This window comes from Protopterus annectens, chromosome 9.part0, assembly GCF_019279795.1.
Source record: "Protopterus annectens isolate FY-2018-M chromosome 9.part0, PAN1.0, whole genome shotgun sequence".
In the NCBI taxonomy this organism is placed as follows: Eukaryota; Metazoa; Chordata; order Ceratodontiformes; family Protopteridae; genus Protopterus; species Protopterus annectens.
This window is the reverse complement of record NC_056743.1, coordinates 1,748,466,824-1,748,486,032: the sequence shown is the minus strand read 5'-3', so window position 1 is coordinate 1,748,486,032 and position 19,209 is coordinate 1,748,466,824.

Here is a 19,209-nt window from a genome sequence, read left to right as displayed (position 1 = left end):
CCAACCCCCCCCCCCCCAGCTAGGATCAAGCAGAAAAACTTCTCCAAAGCTGATTACAACCTCCTGAGGGAAAGTATAAACAGCTTCACAGCCCCCTCCACCTCCATAGGAACTGATGCATATGTTCAAACCTACACCAAAGTACTATACGAGCATTTATATAGCTGCATGGAATCAGGAATACCCGACAGGACAAAATCCTCCTCCTCAAGGAATAGTAAATCTGTCTGGTGGACATCTGCAATAGATATAATTAAAAGGAAAAAGTTGCTGTCCAGGACCAAGAAGGAGCAGGTGCCTAACTGGAAGCAATCTCTCCTTAGCCAGAACAAGCAAATAAGAGTACTAGTGAAATCCTCCAAAGCAAACTTCTAGTCCAAACTGGCCACGTCTACTAAAGACAATCATAAGGCCTTCTTCACATATGTCCACAGTCTCAAAGAAAGCACTCAGATCTGCTCAGTCAAGGACACCAGATACACAAACATTGTAGATATAGCCAATCTTCTGGCAGACAGGTTCAGTGAAATCTTCACCCTTTTGTTCCCCCTATCAGAAAATCAGGACATCCCCAGCACTTGCTCCTCTCCCCTTATCTCTAGGGAGCAAATCATCACTGCCCTCTCAAAGGCAAAAAATACAGCTTCCATGGGACCCAATAACATCCCAGGCTGCCTCCTACATGAACTCAGGCAGGAACTTGCAGCACCATTAGGCACCCTATTCAACCAAAGCCTGAGAAATGGCTTCATCCCTTCTGAGTGGAGGACAGACACTGTCATCCTTTTGCACAAAGGTGGAGCTTACACCAATCCAGGAAATTATAGACCCGTCAGCCTGACTAGCCTGATCTGCAAGGCCATGGTGTGGATTATCATGGACCTTATTAACAAGGACATTGGCACCCTTCAAACACTCAATCCCAAACAGTTTGGTTTCGTCAAGGGGAGGTCATACCTGTTAAATTTGGTCGATTTCTTTGGGACAGTCACCAAAGCCATGGATGAGGGGAAGATGATGCACACCGCCTATCTTGACCTGGCCAAAGCCTTCAATACTATTCCTCACTCAGGTATAATAGATAAATTCTGTCAACTAGGCATCAATCCATATGTTACCAGATGGGTAGCAAAATGGCTCACTGATAGAACCCACCTAGTCAAAATAGAGGAAGCCATCTCAAGCAGTAGACCCATAACAAGTGGTGTACCACAGGGATTGGTCTTGGGGTCTCTTGTTGCTTGGCATATACTTTTCTGAGGTGCAGGCCAAACCAGTGGGCTATGGCTGACCAAGTTTGCAGATGACTGCAAGCTGGGCGCTGTCATCAATTCTTCTAGCGATGTGGACATCCTCCAAGAGGGTCTCACCCAAACAAATGGTTGGTGCCAGAAGCATGGCCTCAAACTGAATGCCAAAAAATGCATCATCATCCCCCTTGGGGAGAGTGATGTCCCCACAAATTATTACATTAATAACAAGGTCCTAAGCATGCAATCAGTCGTGAGGGACCTGGGCACCCAGGCTGACAGCAAACTGACTTTTTATCACCATATTGCCTCCATTGTATGGAAAGCTTTCTACATTGCCCACCTCATTAGTAAGGGCATCTGATCCAGGGACAAGAAGGTCATAACATTGATGTATTCTTCCCTTATAAGACCCATTATTGAGTACAATGGCCCTTTCGATATGTACCTCACAAAGCACATGCAGTAGCTGGAGAGACCACAGAGTTTCCTCACCGGGAGGCTCCAGGGCCTCAAATATCTACCCTACACAGATAGCCTAAAAGCCCTGTCCTTCTACTCAGTCTCATACAGACTCATCTGAGGTGACCTCTGTCTGGCATACAAAGCAATCACAGACCCCCACCTTTATAGGACTCCTGCATATCTGCAAATCACTAGTCTGTGATAGCAATAGGACTTGTTGGTGGGACAGATTTGTGTCCCGGAGAGTCCCCCATCTGTGGAATAGACTCTGTCTCCACATCAAGCAGAGTACCTCATTAACCCTTTTTAAGCGCAACCTGGATAACTGGATGGGGAACAGAAAATGCACCCCTGGGATTCTATCTGTGTCCCTACTGGACAGGGGCATTAGGTGCTGACTTCTCAGACCATGGGCTAAATTCTTGGGTAGGCTTGTAAGGGCCTCAGGGCCAATAGCCTAGTAACTTCCTATGATCCTATGATCCTATAACATTGTATGTTTTGAATTTTGGATGTACTGATTTTACAAAGGTTTGGTTTTCCCCCCTTAAAACTTGACATTTTTATGGTGCAAGCATTAATATAAATGGGCTATACCTACAAATTTTATAAGAATTCATTTCAATGCTCATTTAATGTTTTTACTTGAAGCAGTCAAGGATAGTATATCTATAATTCATAATGCACATTTTCTGTGACTGAAGATAGAAACAAAACAAGCAAAGAACAAACATTGTTTGACATTTTGAAGATTTGGAGCAGGAATATAATATGAGAAAACTGAGTCAAGTTGTCCCCTATCAAAAATATTAGAACAATGTATTACTACACAACTTTTCAAGTGTCTAATATATAACTGTCAAAACCTACCACACTGACATAGCCAGAAGATGTATAACCTTTACTTTTTTTACTGCCATCTCTCCTCTATGTTGCCTCAGTTTTCACTAACATTTAAGTGCCACACCTATCCAAACTTGGGCAGTGCTATAAAATTGCCAAATGTGCAACAAACTATAACAACAGAACATACCACTGCCTAGCCCTCAAAGAATTAAACTGATTAGAACTACCACATCACCTATCTCTCTCTGTCTCTCTCTACTAACTACTATACACAGATTGTCTATAAGCCAGACTATTACCCACCCCTTAATAACTTAACACAGACTACTCTCCCAAAAGGATTTAATGTGCTAGAGAAAAATCACTGATGGCTATAACCAAATCCTCTACTACAGTAGGAGTCTCTTTATATTAAAATAGTGTAGCAAAACTATGAAACCTCATCCCACTACCACTGAAATCCATTCAGAATGCAAACTCATTAAAACACAACTAAACTTCACCTATTATATTAATTGTATCTCCAGGATAAAATGCTTTAGGGTAACTGGGAATTTGGACTAGGCCCCTCTGTTGTCCCCTATACTGCAAGCCTAGTAACTGCCTATGATACACTGCTAGAATTTAGGTCCATTGAGGTTTAAAGCCCCCACCCCCTTGATTATCTGTTGAACAGCTACTGGTAGTATATTACAAGGTAAGATTGCTAGCGACTATAGCAGCATGGAATGTTCCTGAATGGAATGTGTATTGTCTCTAAAAACATCTTTATACTGTCTTAGGATGTTATTATTTCAGGACCAGCTCAGATGACAAGTAACACCCACATTGTTATAAAATAAATTAAATATAGACTTCTGTTTGTCATAGTGAGCACATTTTGAGGGAATGGTGGTGAGTGAAGCACTGACAATCTACCACACAGTACAGCATTGTTATGGCAACTATAGATAGGTATATAATCTTTAAAATTTTCAGTGAATGCTACTAGTGCCTATCCACTGTTATAGTCACTATTTCTGCTGTTGTGCATATATATGATGTACAAAATAGCACCCCCTAGCAGGCACCATGAGTTCTGCCCAACCATCTCTATGAAGTAAATCTGACACCCCTGTTTTACAGGGTGCAGACTTCTATTTCAAGAGCTGTGTTGGTCAACAAATGTATTTTTGCAAAAAAAAAAAAAAAAAAAAAACAGTTCAAGGAAACATTTTAGAAATTACATAAAATCCAATAGTAACAAACTGACTGCAGCATTATGACATGACATGAAACAACAAGAATGATTAAGAACACAATGGACATTTTGTGGCTGCAGATCCTTAAGGACAATGAAAACAACCTTACAGAATGTTATATTCATGAACTTGTAGGAAGTATTCTAAGAACTAAGCCAACGCAGGAATGGAGAAAGATTTTGCCAGTGGGGATGATTGCAAGTAGGGGTATAGAATATAGACAACAGGGGGTGAAATTTACTGGATAAAACTGGCAAAGGAACCAAGTATTAGAACAAATAACTAGAGATGGAAAGGTAATAAAGTGGGATGAGGATAAGTAGAAGTTTGGACTGCAGGTTAGAGAATGCCTTACCTATCAGAGACTGAGAATAGAGTACAGGCAAATAGAAAGGAATAGGGGAGTCCTAAGAGAAAGACCTTGTCTGGTAGAGATTTTAGTCAAATCTGAAACAGAAGCTGCTGTTAAAATAGGGATAATTAGTAGGGCTTATACATATTGCATGATAACTATAAGAATCAGTCAGAGGAGGTTAGAAAAGACTGGGAAGAGAGACTGGAAAAGCAATTTTCAAGAGAAAATGGGAAGACATATGTACACCCCCCCCCCCAAATATGCAACAAAGTCCAGAGGGTTTAAGATTTTTCCTTGGAAGAGTTTGCATAGGTATTTTTATACCCAAAGCAAACTTCAGAGAATATGTCCTCGGGTATATAGCAAATGCTGGTAATGTGATGGAAAAGAGAGGTAACTGGAAATGTTTTTTTTTTTTTTTGGGGGGGGGGAGTATAGCAGCTTGGCAGATTTTAAAAACTGCCTACAGACTGTCAGAAATGTTGGGGGAGCAAACTGGTGTAACTATGGAATTGATTCTTCGGGGACAAAGGATCTGAATTGCCTAGTTTAATGTTATTGCTGTCAGAAAGCAACTACTAGAAAATGGAAATCAAAATCTAAACAGACAATAATTGAAGTACTGAATATTGTAAAGATGATAAGAGAACTAAAAGTGAGATCTTAGAAAAGAGAAGGAACAAATTACATAGAAATAATTGGACTTTTCAGAATAATACAAGCAGAGTAATATTCAAGCGGAGGAATGAGGTTGAAGGGAAGGCAGGAAATGAGAAATGTAGACTATATAATGGCAAGAATAATAATTGTTAAAATGAAAGAAACATGAGTGTAATGCATAATGGACAAATATGAAAAACGTTAATTTGGATTGTTTTCTATTAATGTATGTGTGCCTATGTCTTAAGTGCTAATTTAATAAAGTTTTTAAAATAAAAGAAGAGCACAATGTACATTGAGATAGTGCATGAGAGAAGAGGGTTGTGGATGTCTGCTTAGCTCTGTAAGAATGGAGGAGTTACTATAACAGTTAAGGTCTTTATCTTACATATACGTACAATATACAGGGTTTGCGTCTTGCCTGTGGTTGTTGGCTAGGACTGTAATAGTCTTCGGACTGATGACCTAGTATTTACCATTGCTGTTGACTGTGTCTTTATGCCCTGTAACTTGGGAATTTCTTCTTTCCACTTGACTTTATTTACTGATATTTCTAATGTGATTTTCCTTTGTGCTCTGCTCTGTTTTGCATTTGAGATGCCTGAATGTGCACGTTACATTGGTTGTTTAAACACTGGCTACTTCTCCTTTGTTTAGTAGTATTTCACTTCCATTCTTTGGCAGTTTTCTTGAACTCTACCTAAACATTTGATGAACGTCAAGATATGCTGCTCTGCTTCAAAGATTTTTAACTTGTCTGCATCTTCGTTTGTCGTTGTTATCACTCTGAAGTCACTGTAAGATTCAGGAACATCTAGCTTTTTGAATTTGTCCAGAACTGGCTTGCTTATTAACTATTTATTGGCCCCTCAACTAATATTACAGCTTTTTGAATGTTTTACTCATTATTTTGTACTCTATATCATATTCAGCAATACTCTTTACACTGGATTCCTGGGAAGGGTCAACCTTATATAGTTAAATGGGTGGGATTTTGCATGAAACGTAACGAGTTTAACATTGGAATTAAGCAAAGTCACTCCATCCCTTTTGTTATATCTAAGGGGGATCAAACAAGGGGTTGGTTCTACACTCTTTATTATTTAATTTCTTTATTTCAAATATTCCTAGTACCAGAACTGTGTAGATGGCAAAGTTTGCTGGTGATGCCAAAAGAGCTCTATTAGTTCAGTCAGAGGATGATCAGTTAGGACTAGGGTAATACCTGGATGGACTTGTAAATGGCCCAATAGAAACTGAATTTGTTTTAATACTAAAAATGTGATATAATGCAGCTGGATTCTTCTAATTATTGCTACTTCAATGATATTAGTGATGAGATATTGTCACTTTAAATCTAGTTTAAGGACTTAGTAGTGGAGACACAGGCTAAGTTTTGGCAACAATATTAGCACTATCGTGAAATTTTCAGTGCAGATAATAGAGAAAATTTACTTAACAGGGGACGTTGTCAGTCGCCAACCAGTATCGTGTAATCTGGCTGAAGTTCTTGATGGTCTGCTTTCGCCATTATTATAGTAGGAACCTAAAAACCCATAAACCTACATTGTTAGGTCTTCATACTTTCACTTAGTGACCATTGCCCAGATCATACGCCTTTTACTGTCTTAAGTCCTGGTTGTGGTAATACCCCTTTTATAACCTGATGACCTATTTGTGGTAATGCACATTTTATCATCAGATGAATTTTGGCAATGTTTGGTAATGCACCTTTTATGACCAGATGAACTGTTTATGGCAATGCACCTTCTATCACCAAATGAACTGTTTGTGGTAATGTACCTTTTATCAGCAGATAACCTGTTTGTGGTAATGCACCTTTTATCACTAGATGTCCTGTCTGTGGTAGTGCACCTTTGAACACCTGATGCCCTATTTGTAGTAATGCACCTTTGAACATCTGATGCCTGTTTGTGATAGTGCACCTTTCAACACCTGATGCCCTGTTATGCACCATTGAACACCTGATATCTTGTTTGTGGTAGTGCACCTTTGAACACCTGATGCCCTGTTTGTAGTAGTGCACCTTTGAACACCTGATGCCTTGTTTGTGGTAGTGTATGACCTGGTTTCTACACACCTTAATTATTGCACCTCCTTGTACCTTGGACTTCCAATAATGTGAACTTGATGCTGTACAATTAGCCTAAAGTTCCATAACCCAGTTATTGACTGGCGCATAATGTTACCCACATTTTACACCAGTATTTTCAAGCCTTTATTGGCTGCTTCTTTGGTCATTAATATTCTCTGTAAATTTATCATTCTGACTTTTTCTAGTACATAATACAAATTCCCCACCTGAAATGTTACTTATGCCATACTGTCTGGCCAGTACCTTCCAGCCAGTGCTGCTAGCAGTTTTTTCAAAGATACAGTTCAAGTCCTCTGGAAGTTGTTTCTTTGCTTATTAAGAATCACATTTTTGGTACCTACAACTCAATGTCTTAGGTTGCCGATTTAGCTTCCTTTTTAACTTCATAAGTTCCTTGTTAGCCTTAGACGACACATTACACGTTGGTTTGTACTAGCTTAACTTATGCTTTGTTTCTATACAGTTTTAGGTGTTATATTATTTACTGATTGTTTTACTGTTTGGCTGCAAGCACTCATATCATCCTGAACTTAAACACAAATGACTTCTCTTAGCTCCATGCTTTGATATTGTGTGTATCTGCACTAATAATTGAACACACTTCTGCATTCATACTATGGCAAAAGCAAACCTATATCCAATAGGATCACACAGTTTCATTGACAACCACTGTTATTGTGCTTTGTTTTATTGTAGGAAAATCACGGGTGGACTGTTGTCAAACACGGGTGATATTCCTGGTTTGTGGATCACTGGATGTTGGGGTTAAAGGAGTATTCTCCATCCACAAATGCTGACTGACGTTGAAGCTAGTATATTTAGTCATAATCATGTGGAGTGCACACGCCCTCTGCAAAACTGCCTTTTCAGTGTCTTTGTTTCCATCAATATTTATGTATTTTAATGTTATTTTTGTGATTTTTTTCAGCATAATGTATCTGTGTTTATCGATATGACAAGAACTGAGTGCAGCTCCTGTTTTGCCCAAGGTGCTTTCAGCTGCACTGGTGAAGATGATGGAAGACAAGTTTTCAACTTCTGAAAATATCTTGCATTCCAGAAACACTTACAGACCATTTTTACTGGTTTCTCTTTCTGTTATGTTAGAGTGATTTCATCTCTTTTTGGTGGTTACAAAATCATAAACAGCTGCTTTCTTTTAAGACTGTTCCATAGCCTTCCATCACATATGTAGTTATACATAATATTTATAGCACAGGCTTATAGTCTCATGATTTCGTCTGTTAAAATATTGAAACAAGTCTTTTACTCAGCCTCTGTAAATCTTTTTTAAGCTGCAGTTTTTTTGTCTGGAATTATCTCTGCAATAAGTTCTCTTGGGCCAATTGATCATCAGCGAAAACAAAACATATAAACTAATTTTTTTAAGTATAAAATGCATAATACATACATTAAATCCTGATAGATTTTCAGTTGCAGCTGAGAATATTACATAATCTTAAAAAAAGCAAAGATGTGGACAAATTATTTTAGTAAGGCAGCACCTTAAAAAAACTAGAATGCGTAACTATTCAGGCCTTAGAAAGCGTGTTGGAAGTTTTGCCCAGTTTAGATTAGCAATGTATAAGTATTAACTTAATGTCCACCGTCATCACACTGCACATAGGGTGATTCATTGTATCTTTAGACAATAACTGCCTCTCATTTGTTACACCCTCTTAACTAATACCACATACTTCCTTTACTTATTGCATTTTTACAAATCCTGTTGACAAACCTGTTTTCTTCATCTGTGCTGTATAACTGTATACTTAAGACGATCCCTAGTTTTGCAAAAAAAATTGACATTATGCTATGATACAGGCAGAATATTGACTACCAAAACTATGAGTCAATGGTGTATATATTTTGTGCAAATAATGAGTCATGCAGGTGCAGTTTAGCACATGAAATTGACATTTTACTTAAAGTCACCTAACCTGGTAGTTAAAGAAATGAATATATGAAATTTGTTGCCATTTTGTTGTAAAAGCTGGTATATAGTTAGAAATCAACCAGTCATGATTATTTTATTAATTCGTTAAACAGGTAGATACACAAAGTACATGTATTTTTTAAGAGGTGTGGTCCATAAGTACTGTCATGTCATGTCACGTCACATGGCCGGCAGGTGAATACTATGATATTCAATTTTAGGACTACAAGATAACACTCAATAGTAATAAACTGTGTGCAATTGAAACAAGGAAACCTTTATCTCTTACACTGCGTCTAGTGCCTTGGCCCTGTGCCCTTCTTAGGTTGAAACTTTTAAAACTGGTATGCACAATATGTACAAAAAGACATTCTTTCAATACATTCCTCGCTTGGCGTAGAAGCAGGAAACTAAAAGTTATGTGAAATTAGGCATGTGATGATTACAGGACCAGAATTCACATAGCTCTCTGCAGTCCTGTGATAATTACAAGACCTGATTTCATATGGCTCAGTGATGGAAAATGAATGCAAAGGAAGGGGAGAAGAAAAGACAAAGTTTTCCATATTAATGGAAATGCCCTAATACATATCATAATAAATACTACATAAATAATTAATTACCAGACCTTGTATAACGCAATAAATATTTCATTATCAACCAAAAAAGAAATAAAAATGAACTTGGTTTTGTATAAAGAAGTCCATTCATTTGTAGACTTAACTCTGTGCTAAACTGTTTGATGGTAACAGCTTCCAATAAAATGATTTCAATTAATACCTACATTTTTTATCTGATTTTGTTCTGTACACCATCATAAAGACGGGTTTTACAATGTACAGTCAAATATATCTGCTATAAAATGACATGAGAATATTCCAGGTCCCATTCAGCTCTTACCAGAGCATTATTCACTTCTGATACATAGATATCTCAGTGACATTCTTGTAGAGTAAAAACTAAAAATAAATGCTATCTAGGTGGAAAATGTACAGCAGGTTAATCTATTGACTCACCAGAAATGCAACAACTTCACAGTGTTACTACCCTCACAACAGTGTTGCAACACAATGATAATATGAAGTCCTCTCACACTAAAGTCCATCAAGGCTGGACATAGTACATTTCTTACACCTTCATATGGCTTGTACGTGTCTGGCAGTTAGTGCAGAGGATGAACTATCTGACCTGCTAACGAGCTGCTTTCTGCATTACAGAGTACTGGGTTTGATTCCTCACACATACTGTGCCACTCTGAGCAAATCACTTGACCAGACAGTACTCTTAGGCTGCCCTTGACAGGGACATGACTTGTTAAATCTACTTAGTTAACAAATGATATAAAAAATAATACTGTTACTTTGGTCATTACTTCAGGTTTGGGCAGCTGTCCTTTAAATTAAACTATACTATGATAACGGAAAGCAGAAGAGTGTTTTTATCCACATTTAAATCATATAATACTTTTCTTTTTTGTTCATGTGTGCATTTCATGGTAGCCATTTAAAGTCTCGGGACCTGCATTGCCGAGTCTTAAGATATGGAGGCTGAATGGCCTTATACACCCCTAGTCCAAGATGATCATTTCTCAGATTATCCCTTTTTTTCCCCTTTTCTGTGGGGTATATATAAATTCAGAGAGTGTGAGGAGCCTTCCCATCACATAAGGAGTGCAGGAAGATTACCCCCCCCCCAAAATACAAGTTTAAAGAAGAAGAGCAATATTCAATATTCACTCTTCTTTGGAGCTTTTCTCCTCGGGTCTCCACTGAAAATGGGCCTCAAGCACAGTTGGACTAACCCGGTTAACAAATGTCAATAAATAAATAAAATAAATAAATTCTATATTTTTGGTCTTATTTTTTTTTTTTGGTATCTCAGGACTCAGTAATTTGAGTCTCAAGATTTCAATCAGGAGCAATATTTCATTAATTTATAAACAGTCACTGAATTATATTTCAAAACATATGCCTATTGATATCAACCCCATATTATGAGGCATGTGCAGTTCATCTCCAGGTACAGTTCTTGCCCTAACAGCTTTCACAGGCACTGTGATTTTCATATGTGCTAACATGCCCTGTAACACTCAATGACACAAAATGTGGCCATTAATTCCATCAGTGATTAGTTTCTTGATTAGGCTGGGAAAGGTCAGAGTGATAGCTGTAGGTAGGAAGCACTGTATGCCCATAAGCTGACTTTTCCTCCAGCAGAAGGATGGTTGTACTGCCATGGGTAGTCAATGACAATGCAGTCCTAAAATGGTGGCTGACTGATGGTCACCTCAGGTAATACCTTCTCGACTAAGAAATCACAGCTGATGTATTATAAAATGTAGACTGCAGTATACATGCCTGTTACAACATGAGTGTATCACCCCATCCATTTATCTGTCCATCTGTCTATTCATTCATTTTCTAAATCATTTGTCCTGGTGAGGGTTGCAAATTAGGCAGAGCTTAACAGAGTGCCTTATCTCTAGCAATGGTCCCCTGCACATCCTGTGGGATCACCAAGCACTCACATGCATGGTGATGGTCATCCTTCCAATATGTACTAGCTTTGCATGGGTCTCCTCACAGTCAGCCATATTTGGTATGTCTCCTGTAAGGGATACCCAGGAGATGGCCTAAATGGGGGACCAATTCACCTTAAATGGCTCCTCTAAACTTGGAAGAGTAGTGGCTCTGCACCAAGATTCCTCTAGATTACTGAGCTCATCATTCTGTCCTAGAGACAAGGATAGCAAACAAGCAAAATAGCCTCCTTTCCATTGTTTTTAGCCACAAATCTCATCCTTCTAGTTCCTATTCAAAGCTCATCACCACAGGTGACAATAGGGACACAAACTAAAGAGTAAACTTAGACCCTTTTCCTGTGACTTGGCATTAAGTTTCACCAGCACAGTCTGGCACAATGACTGCAATCCTGCAACTGCTGCACTTCTCCATTGGTCAGTCTCCCAATCTCCTCTTCCTTCCTTCATGAAAAAATCCAATATATTTGAATTTCATCTGAGGTAGCTGTTCCCCCCACCTACAGAGAATATTCTCCCATTTTTGGGAGAAGGAACCAAGAACTTTTATTTGACAGTCTCAACTGTTTTACATTTAGCAGTGAACCATTATGATTGACGTTGGAGATCACAATTACTAAAGGCCAAGGAGATAGAATAATCTGCAAAAAACAAAGATACCAGCCCTCACTTTCCCAAACTAGATGCTCTCCCAACCTTGGTTTGTCCATGAAAATTATGAACAGTGGGGAAGAAATGGCAGACCTACACCCACTTTAAACATATTCAACATCAGCAGCAATGCATTCACAACTGTCTGCAAATACAGGCACCAAAAGGCACCTAGCGGTGGCCTGACAACCCTGCAAAACTGAAGCATGTCTTGCAAGACATTCTTAAGTATACAGTCTAATGCCTTATCTAGGTTGACAAAATTCATAGAAACAGTATTGGGAAACTTCAATTATCCCTCCAACATTTGTTCAAAGACAAAGAGTTCCATTGTTCCATAGGCAGTATGTAATCCACATAGCTCCTTCTGGATCAAAGGCCAACCTATGTCTTCATTCAGGGTGCCTGACATGGGCTTTCCCAGGGAAGCTAAAAAGCACAAACCCTCAATAACCAGACCACATCCTCTTTCCGTTTTGAAAATGGGGACCACCACCTCAGTTTGCCAGACTAGGGCTACAGTGCCCTAATTCCTCACAACAATGAAAAGGCATGCTAATTACAATACCCCAAGATATCTGGACCATCGGCAGTTCTTGCCACTTCTCATCCATTCCCCCAACCTTGCTACAACAGAACTGTTTAATATTACAGAATCAGAGCACCCAGAGAACCACATCTGGAAGATGGATGTTGAGACACACCCATGGAGCGAGACCTGGAAGGTGATGTTCACCAATGAGTGCCTGTTGTGTTGGTGACCCACATAACTGAGCATGAGTCAGTCTGAAAATAATCAGCTGCCATGTTAGCTCACCACCCAAAAGGCAAATAGTGGGTTCTTGTGTAATACCAATGAAGTAGCAAGTTGGTGCAGCATGAAATGGACTCTGGTAATGGATGTTAAATTTTAGGATATGAGCTATCACATCAATGCTGTTGAAAGAGCAAGAACTTGTGTGGTAGGTGGAAAAGTACTAAAAAGACATAGTTGGTCTTACATCTGTACACAGCGTTGGCTATAGAAACAGACTACCTGATAATTTATGGGGTGTCATTTACTCTGAAAATCCCCCTTGTGAGGTGTCTCAGCTGGGTTTGGATATACTTAGAAACCCTCAAGATAAGTATTGTATAATCGGATTCCCTACAAACAGATGAGAAAATTATATGTCAATGAAACTACAAGCTGTTGAAAGGAAAACTCTTGATAGTTTTTTGTGTATAAACATGAAAGCTATTTAGAACAGCATGTCTTCATGGAAACAATGGGTGTGGCAATTGATAGGGTATCACCTAATGGTTCTATAGATTTACTGGGAGGTTTCAACACATATGTGTGGCATGATGACAATACCTGAAGGGGCAGGATTGGGAAACATGGCTTATCTGATCTGATCTCCTGTGGGAAATTGTTATTGGATTTCTGCAATAGCCATGGATTGTCCATAATGAGCACCATATCTGTGTACAATGCTACTTATAAGTATAATAGGCAAAAGAGGGCATTGGGCTAAGGGTTGATAATTGACTCTGGTGGGAACCCTACAAATAATCACAGCAAAACATCATTGATCTGCAACTATGTAGCAGCAAAATAAACTGGTGATGCTCTATGGGACTCAAATTGCCAGGTATACAAGACATTGTGATAGGCAAAGAAAGGGTGGAATATTGTTAGTATTTTTTCAAAAATGCAGAACTGCTGTCTTACAATTTACATAAACTATTTTGGATGTTTTACTTAACGTTACCATAACTAAGTTAATGATATATTGGAACTTTAAACAATTGTTAGATGTTTTACCTAACAAATGTGCTTGCATTTATGATATACGGGGGGCTTTTGGTTCAGTTTTATTTACATTTTATGTAGAGATGTAAAATAGTAGTGTATCATTCACTCATTCAAAACTATTAGATTATGTGTGCTTCAATGGTTATTCTAGAAAACTGATTTCCCAAACTAGAATGGCAGTGCTGGTTCCATATTGTTTGATTCAACTGGTCCACTTGGGTGGGCCATGTTATCATGAAGCAGACATGATTATTTTTCTTTCTTATAGTAATCAACATAGCAATGTATTATGTATGTTTAATACAGAGATGCAATTGCAGTTTTATAGCATTCATAGAATGTTTCATTTTAAGGATAAGTGATACTGTTTGAAAGCAGTTAGATTTCATATGTTGACATGATTAGTCGAGAAGTTTGAATTTCTGTAACACAGTGGAGATATCTGGATTGTTTGATTGAATTTAATTATTTGGATGTGGTCATTTTGCATAAACTAGAAAGGATTCATTTACTCTTTTAGACTTATCATTAATGTCAAAAAACTTGTGAATCGTATTTTGATGTGACTGGGGGAAGGGGATTTTGCCTTGAGACAGAGCAAGTGAATGATGTTTTTTATGGACTATAGGGAGTTATTTGTATGGTAAGGACATCCTTGCATTGAGATACTGTTGTGTTAAACTGGAATGATATCTATTGATAATTTGTAAAATGTGGAATACAGATATGTATGTAAGGTAACCTGTATGGTTATGGTCAAGAGATCGAACTCAAAATATATAGCAACATGCTTCTTATATCCAGCTCTTGTTTTGCATCTGTAAGGTGTGTTGCACAATGCCTCAATGGAGAACAACACCCCCCATCCCTGAATCATTGGGGCTGTATTAGTCTCATTCCTATTTAAACAATGAATCAAAAGTTTAGTTGGCATTCAGGAGGAGGCGTTGGATGGTCAAGAGAAGTATAGTGTTCTAAATAAAATTTATACCAAGGTACGATGGAGACCATGAAATGCCAGTAACCACAAGTAGAAAAAATGGTCTAGGCAACTGAGAATGGCTGTAAATTAATTTATTGTAATAAAATTTACTACATAAGCGCTTTCACCCTGCCAAAATGCAAGGCTTTTTCAAGTGAACTCAACTGTCATCAATTTATATGTTACGATATGGATTCTAAATTTGCACTCTGGTACCAAATAATATGAGGGTAAGTGGTTTTGAGAACATATGCTAAATGCTTCAAATAACAGAAAACACCTGCCATATCAAAATAAGATTTGTACTGTACAGCTACAGATCAGAGTTAAAATCACTGGCTTCCTAAGATTTCAGGCAGCAGAGGTTGACCTATTTTCTTCTAGTATAATCTTTTTAAAAGTAATTGAAATAGGAACAAAATTATTTTGCACACAAACCCACACATGATATATTCCTCAAGGGGTTGATGATATCCCTCTAGTACCAACATAGCATTCCTTGTTTTTATTGTAACACTGCCACCATCTAGATGCACTAGTATATCAAAAACACAATTACAATTTATATTAAAATAAGTCAACTGCTAAATTTTGTCTCACAACAGTTGCTTGAGCAATAACCCTTCAAAAGATAAAAGTCAACATTTATTTGTGAACCATTCCAATGTACATACTTATAGGCTCTTAAGCTAAGAAAAAAGTCAGCAGCTACAACTGTTTAAAATTTTAATAAAACAGCTCTTACCTGACATAAATAATATTAAGGATTACACTTGATAAAAACAAATACATATGTAACTTTATGCTTGCATATATAAAATATAAATGTGTTTAAAAAGACAAACGACATAAACATTTTGACTAACAGCTGGGTACAACTATTTGCATATTTGTGGAGCAGAACTGTTTCCAGTTTCAGAAGTTTTTCTGCCTTTCTTCTGAAAGCAACTTTATACTCTGTAAAACTGCATTCCCATTCTATATATTTTATACATCTAGCATGCTGCAAGATTTACATCAGATTTTTACAAAGAAAAGAGTACATTTGAGTTAGCATAGTACTACTTTACTGCATCAATTATATGTGGTGAATAAGTAAGTACTATGGTCTTGTGTGTGTGTGTGTGTGTGTGTGTGTGTGTGTGTGTGTGTGTGTGTGTGTGTGTGTGTGTGTGTGTGTGTGTGTGTGTGTGTGTGTGTGTGTGCAAGCATGTGAGTGTGTGTGTATTTGTGTTCACATGCATGTGGGCACGTGTGCTTGACTCTGTGTGGTGTGACTGTAATTGTGGAATGTGGGGGCTGTATCTGTTTGCCCCCTGCAAAATCTGTGTTACCAAGGTGCTCAAATGAGCAGTGTAGAACTTCTCAGTTGAATGATTCATTGACATACAAATTCCTTTTTAATGAGATGTTGTCCTTGTTGAAATAAGCATGTCTATGAATCACAAAAAAGGTGCAGCAGCCATACCTGTCAACTGCTATGATTTAAGCATAGAACTACGGTTTTGGCATGCAAATATACCTCACTTTTCTACATGTATGATATTCCTCATAAAGTCAGATGTGTCCATGACTACATATGTGACACCTCTCCTCTGGGCCAGTAATCAAGGAGCGTCAATCTTCACCATTGACACCGGTGAGGGACGTTCACTTGGAACAAAACCTGGAAGCTATAAAACAACTTCAAAAACTTCAACCCTTCCAGGGTAGCAATTAGTTCACCCATATTGACAATATAGTAGGATTCCTAGTCCTGGGTTTTACAAACATTTTGTCTCTGGCTGCAGTCAGAACTGTAAGACATAATCTTTATGGCCTAAACCAGGTAATTTAATTTCAGACTATTTTTCAAAGTTAGCTGGACTGAGATTAACCTTTTCTCTTCCAGTATCCTCTGTTGGAATATATTCATTTCAACAGTTATAGTCTGACATACATATGTATTTCTTTTCTGTCCAGCAAGACCCACCATTTGTTCATTTTTAATACAAGCAGCTTTACAAATACATGTTCTACATAAGCACCTATACAAATCAGTTTGATATGCAAATGACATATAATTCTTTACAAAACTCTAGCTAGCTAGTCTGGCATATGTTATTCATCCACTGCCCTACTTTTCCTGGCATAGCTGGCAATAGTTCACATCATCACAACATACTTTATTAAATACATAAACTAAGCCTCTACAAAGATTCACTATCACCAATTATATAGGGTCTAGTATATAAAGATCTATTGTTAAAAGAAGAGAGTGGCCCTCTTTCTGATCATCATCATCATCAGTCCCTTTTTCCATTTACTATATGGAGTCAGGATGTAATGTCAACTATCACCAACTGTCTAGTTTCCTTGTCACTCTCCTACCCTCTTCAACAGTCATGACTGTCAAAGGTCTTCTCTCACACAATCCATTCATCTCTTTGATGGACACCCTCATTTCCTTTTGCCTTCTTCCTGTCTGTTTCAAATATTCACCAGATTCTCTACTGCTTTTTTGCAAATGTGCTCAAACTAACTAATCTATTCTGTTTTACTTTCTCTGCAATTGGAGCTATTTTGGCTTCTGCTGTAATGTCCTCATTTCCTCATCTACCCACAGTGTGCATCCTACCACCCATCTCAGGCACTTTATTTCCATCACCTCAACTGGTCTACCTTTACTACCCAGGTTTCTGTACCATACAGTAGTACTAGTTGCACCACTGGTTTGTACACCTTACTTTTTAGCTTCTTTAGCATTCTTCTACACTAACCTTGACACTCTGTTTCTAGCTTTGACCTCCTAATTCAAATCACTCTTCTCCTCAACCAATCTTCTCAGTACTTGAAGCTGCTAACCTGTTGCACTATTTTCACTTCTTCATTTCTCAGCTTCTTCTGATTTCGTCCATTTGCTGCCAAGACAACTGTCTTATCTGTACTCAGTTTCATCCCATATGCCTTCAATTTTGCATTCCATTCCTTTATCCTTTGATGAAGTTCTGGTTCAGAGTCTGCCTTTAATGCCATATCATCTGCCTACAGCATCTTTGTTGATCTGTCCCTTCTGATCTTTTTGCTAATGTAATCCATGACTAGTATGAACAGTACTGGGCTCAGAGCTTAACTCTGATGTACTCACAGTCCAACTGGGAACACCTCTTTGAGACTGAATACTGTTCATACTTCAGTCATTGGGTCCTTGTACATAGACAGCACTAACTCAACCAATGTTTCTGATGTTGTCATGTGTTTTCTCTAAGTCTAGAAATGCCCAGTTGGACTCTTTCCTCATCTCTAACTTCTTCTCAACTATCTGTTTCCCTATAAACACCTGGTTGGTTGTGCTGTATCCTGACCTAAATTTGAACTGCTCATTCCCCATCTTACTTTCCACTACTCAGCATATTTGTTTATCAAGCACCCTCTCCAGAACTTTCATGCAGTGTGACAGGGGCTTGATACCTATATACTTCCCACATTTGTAAAAGTTCCCTTTGTTCTTGAATACTGGCACTAGTATGCTTATTTTCCAGTCATCGGGGATATGCTTTTCACTACATACTGCTACCCTCAGAAGCCATTTCTCCCCATCTCACCCAACATCTTGATTAAATTTGCTGTGACCTCATCTTAGCTTGCTGCTTTCCCTGACTTCATTTTCCTTAGTGCTGTTCTTACATCTTCTATGGTGAGTGCTTCTTCTTCTTTATTGTAGGCTATCTCTGGGCCAGTACAGCTTCTGTGAGATTTTCTTCATTCAGTAGCTGCTGGGCATACTCCTTCCATCTTCCTTGGATGTCCTGTGGATTGGTAAACAGGTTGCTGCTAGCATCTCTTACATCTACTCACATGGGATAATTGGCTAGGCTTAAAATGGCCCAGTAGGGCAATTAGCCTAGTACTAATCTATGAACCTGTGAGCCTGTGAAGGGTAACTGATTTCTTTCTTTAACTTTCTGTTTTTGCCAAGCATTCTGACAGAATTTCTTTGTGCCATTTACAGAGTCACTTTCTACAAGTTGGCAGAGTGCCTCTGATGCCTTGTTCTTTGCTATTACAACTCCTTTCTTAGCCTTTTTGTTAGACAACCAGTATTCCTTCCTAGCCTGGTTTATCTTTTCTGTCTCCCACTTTTTCCTGCACTTCTTCTTTCCTTTGATGTTTTCCTGGATGTCTGCATTTCACTACCAGATATTTCTTATTCATCTTCTTTCCGTACCTGTCTCAGACACGTCTGTTCTGTAGTCCTCATGCATGTTTTTAGATGCTACAATTCTTGTTCAACTCCACCTATTTCATCTTCTTCCTGAGGTGCTAGAACCTTGAGTAATTCCTTGAACTCCTATGCTATCTGTCCAGTCTCTATTGACCTTAGAATCTTC